The following is a 4,517-nucleotide window of genomic DNA, read 5'->3' on the forward strand; positions in this document are numbered from 1 at the left end:
TGGCACCAGCCAATATCTATTACTGCCAAATTGTCTTTCCGCATACCATTTATTTCATTGTAATAGGTCTGGATTAATTTAACTTCTTCTAGTAGTCTGTTGTTGGGTAATGTTCTAAAGAAGTGTGAAGTAGGAGTGTGTTTGGTTATAGATGTTTTTATTGCTGAGTGCAGTCTGTCCATTTCTGAGTCTATATCTTCTGTTGTTTTCCCTTGTAGGTTAATCGAGTGGTGATTACTTAAGTCGTCTTTGAAGCTGTCCCAGTCTGTTTTACTCATTTTCAGTCTCTTTTTTATTGGTATCTGTATGGGGCTTGTTGACAGTGTTAGTATAATTGGCAGATGGTCACTGCCTGTATTATATGGTAATTGAAAAAGGCTTGTTGTTGGTAAAAATTTTGTCTGGTGTCGATTGTGTATTGTGATTTCTCCAGGTTGGAAAGTTAGGACCCAGATGATTGATTTTCCCTAAATTTATTAATTGATTAAGGGCGTTTCCCACGACGTTATTATTTGTATTGTCCAAAATCCTATGTCTGGCGTTAAAGTCTCCTAAGATGTACATCGGATGACTATTGTTAGCCAATTTTAATAGGTCTTCTATAGGTAAGTAGTAGCAATAATTACGTCTCCTTGAGTTGTATTTATTTTTATTGCTAGAAATTCATCCTGGAAGTCATCAATTAGTTTAAATTTTAAGTTTTTTTTAACCGCTATCGCTACTCCGTCATTTTTCTCGCCCGATTTATTTCTTTGGTTTACATAATAGTTAAAGAGTTTTATGTTGTTGTTTTCTGTCTCACCGTGACTGTTTATTAGTATAATGTCAGGGTCAATTTCGCGATATATATTACTTAGGTTAATTCTCTCGGTCTTCCAGTTTCTTACGTTGTGTTGTATTATTCTTAAAGTTCTTACTGTTTGTCTTTTGTCCATTATTTCTTATACTTGGATTGTGGCAGTCAGTTGGAGTGGAGACCTATCATCCTGTTTCCCGCTTCTGACTCTTCTATACTCTGACGGGTCTACTATTTTAAAGTCTTTGGCCGTAATCTTTAGTTTGTCCGTAGTAATTAGTGACCAGACATAATCTTCACTTAGGGATTTTTCTTGATATGTCCACTTGTATATCCCTCCTTCACAGTTTTTTTACTATTGTCCCTCCTGTTGGTCTCGATGTTGGGATTCCATGTTTTGTTGTAGTGATAACTTTTAATCCAATTTCTTCAGCAGATTCAGGTTGTATATTGTGATCAGTTTCCATCTTATCTTCTCTCCTCCTCACTCCTTTGTCTGTCCTTTTGTTATTTCTATCTTCTCTTTGTCACTTCTAGTCATTTGTCTGGGATCTCTATCAGTCGCTTGTGTTCCTTGTGTATCAGCTGTTGCTCCTTGCTCAAACCTTTGTTCGTTTTGATGTAGTCTTTCTCTCAGTTCGCTTGCATATGTTGTCTGAAATAGTTTTTTCGATTGTGGATTCTCTAAATACCATTCTGTGGAAGGTCTAATTTAAACATTTTCCTCTTAATTCCTCATTGTATGATCCGGTGTACGATATTGTGCAAATGTGCAGGATCATACTAATCATTACCTTAATAAGTGTATTGGTCAATGAAGCTTAATACTGTGGATTCTGGTCTATGAGCCTCTTGGACCGCCTTTCTTGCTATTTCGACGTATATTTATCCTTCTTGTCTTGTTCCTTTTCCTTGTTTCTTGTACTTCCTTATCATGTGTTTTATTGGGCATGCCATTGCTAACGTCCTATGTCCTAAGTGTATACATTCCCGTTTTCTGTGCTGAGACAGCCAACATGGCCTTTTACATTCAGTGTAGGTATGGTCGTCGCCTGCACAATCTGAGCAGTACTTTTTTTCTTTTTCCGGACAGTCTCTCGTTGTGTGTTCTTCATATTTGTAGCAGGAGAAGCAAGTTTGCAGACTGATGAATGTCTCCTTCTTTATTTGATGTGGTGTGACTGATATGTTGAATATTAGAAAGCCCTGTTGTAAAACTTTCTCAGCCATTGACACTTCTTCAAACATGAGTATAGTCCTTTATCTTAATGACTTCTTCAATCTTCATCCACCTATTTTGGCGTTCCAGTTCTTCTTTCAGGTCTTCCTCCCGATCTCTTGATCGACTTGACGAACAAAAACTGATCTTTTTGCTTTTTGTTCTGGTGGCATGACAACAATAAGGCCTTCATTGTAAAATATATCTCTTGCTTCTTTTGAAAGGATTTTATCTGAATCAAAGTCATCTTTACAGATTACTTTAAAACCTTCATTGCTGCTGAATATTCTAGTTAGTGGGACTTGCAGTTTGTTGTAAGTGATTTCTGCCACTTTTCCCCTTCCAATAGAGTGTCCCTTATCTCTATGTTTTATTCTAATGCTAGTTGTCATCTTCTTGATTACATTCTGAATCTACCTATAACACAGGGATTCTTGCCTGAGTTAGTGACCCCCTGCCCCCCCCCTCTGGACGGGCATGTCGGGCTCTGCACCCAGGTTACCCAGACTATAGTAATATCTAAAAAAGTTGCCACCTACCGGTGACCCCCGGACAAGGGGTGCCCTGCACTATCACAGGTCCCCTTGCCGGATCGACCGTATCGCGAAGTCCCGCCTCCCGTTCAAAGAACGGAGTGCATGAGGGGGATGAAAAAAGGAAAGAAGAGGACTTAGAGAGTAGAAACAGCCTACCTACCACGCCACGTTCGGTCAGCCAATCAGAGCACCGCAGTAAACGTGCATGTATCACGCCACCGTGGGGCACCACTGATTGGCCAATCCAGGACGTAGACGCACGGGTAGTAGTCAAAATTTGGGTAGGCCAAATATTTGTTTTTTCCAAAGTTGGAATTTCCCGTACAATCTGTGATGGTAATTACACCGTCACTATGTTGAGTAAGTACAATCACTAGGATTGAGTGTCTTATCACAACAAAGTTGCAGACTCAAACATGCAGCAAAAGAATCAGGTCTTCGCAGCTCCGTGTCTATTTTTACTTAGGCTAGCATACCTAAGTTAAAGCAAACCCCCCTTGCCAATACAAGAAGGAAGAGGATTTCTTATAGTCTAATAAACAATTCATCATGACCAAATACAGTATCTAACACAGGGGGTCCGGGGGCGCAGCCCCCGGTTAGCAACTAACCATTTGATTGCATTATCTCTGAGAATAGTTAGCAATTATCCATTTGATTGCATTATCCCAGGTTAAGGGGGGTTGTGTGTGGTTCCATATCACCAGATTTATTAAAAAACCTACGGCCAGGCTGCCAGTTTAGGCTAGATAGTGGTGGCTGCTTTCTGGATTATTTCTTTGTCTCTTATTGACTTCGGGTGGCTAACCTCTATAAAATTTGAGGACACCAATAGACTGTACTACATAAGTTAGGGTTAAACAGACACTTTTGCTGTAATGGATTGCCACGAGCGTGACGAAACTCCGCGAAAGTAGTGTAAGAAGAAGTGCCCGTAGTGGTTGGTTAGTTGCCTGTATTAGCTTATTATTCTGCAAAAATTTAAGTGTCCCTCAAGACTTTTAATACGTCAGGCTTAAAGGAAGTTTAGGCTGCTTGGATTATTTCTTTGTCTCTTATTGACTTCGTGAAGAAATTTATAAAATGGAGGACACCAATAGACTTTGTACTAAGGTTAGGTTAAACAGACACTTTTGCTGTAATGGAGGATTTCGCCATCGGGGAGCGTGACGAAACCTCCGGCGAAAGTAGTGGTTAGGTTAGGCGGCCCGGTAGTGGTTAGGTAGTTGCCTGTATTATTATTATTATATAAAATTTAAGGTCCCCCGTTAGACTTTACCACGGTCAGGCTAAACAGTTTAGGCTGCTTGGATTATTTCTTTGTCTCTTATTGACTTCGGGTGGCTAACCTCTATAAAATTGAGGACACCAATAGACCTTGTACTAAGGTTAGGTTAAACAGACACTTTTGCTGTAATGGAGGATTTCGCCATCGGGGAGCGTGACGAAACCTCCGGCGAAAGTAGTAGTTAGGTTAGGCGGCCCGGTAGTGGTTGGTTAGTTGCCTGTATTATTATTATTCTATAAAATTTAAGGTCCCCCGTTAGAATTTACCACGGTCAGGCTAGATAGTGGTGGCTGCTTGGATTATTTCTTTGTCTCTTATTGACTTCGGGTGGCTAACCTCTATAAAATTGAGGACACCAATAGACTTTGTACTAAGGTTAGGTTAAACAGACACTTTTGCTGTAATGGAGGATTTCGCCATCGGGGAGCGTGACGAAACCTCCGGCGAAAGTAGTGGTGGTTGCCTGTATATCTCTATAAAATTTAGGCCGCCAATAGACTTTACACCAAGGTTGGCTGCTTGGATTATTTCTTTCTGTCTCTTATTGACTTAGCCTCTATAAAATTGTGGACACCAATAGACTCTGTACTAAGGTTAGGTTAAACAGACACTGTAACGGAGGATTTCGCCATCGGGGGGCGTGACGAAACCTCCAGCGGTTAGGTTAGGTAGTAGTGG

Source organism: Homarus americanus, unplaced genomic scaffold (genome assembly GCF_018991925.1).
Source record: "Homarus americanus isolate GMGI-L3 unplaced genomic scaffold, GMGI_Hamer_2.0 scaffold34094, whole genome shotgun sequence".
NCBI classification, from domain to species: domain Eukaryota; kingdom Metazoa; phylum Arthropoda; class Malacostraca; order Decapoda; family Nephropidae; genus Homarus; species Homarus americanus.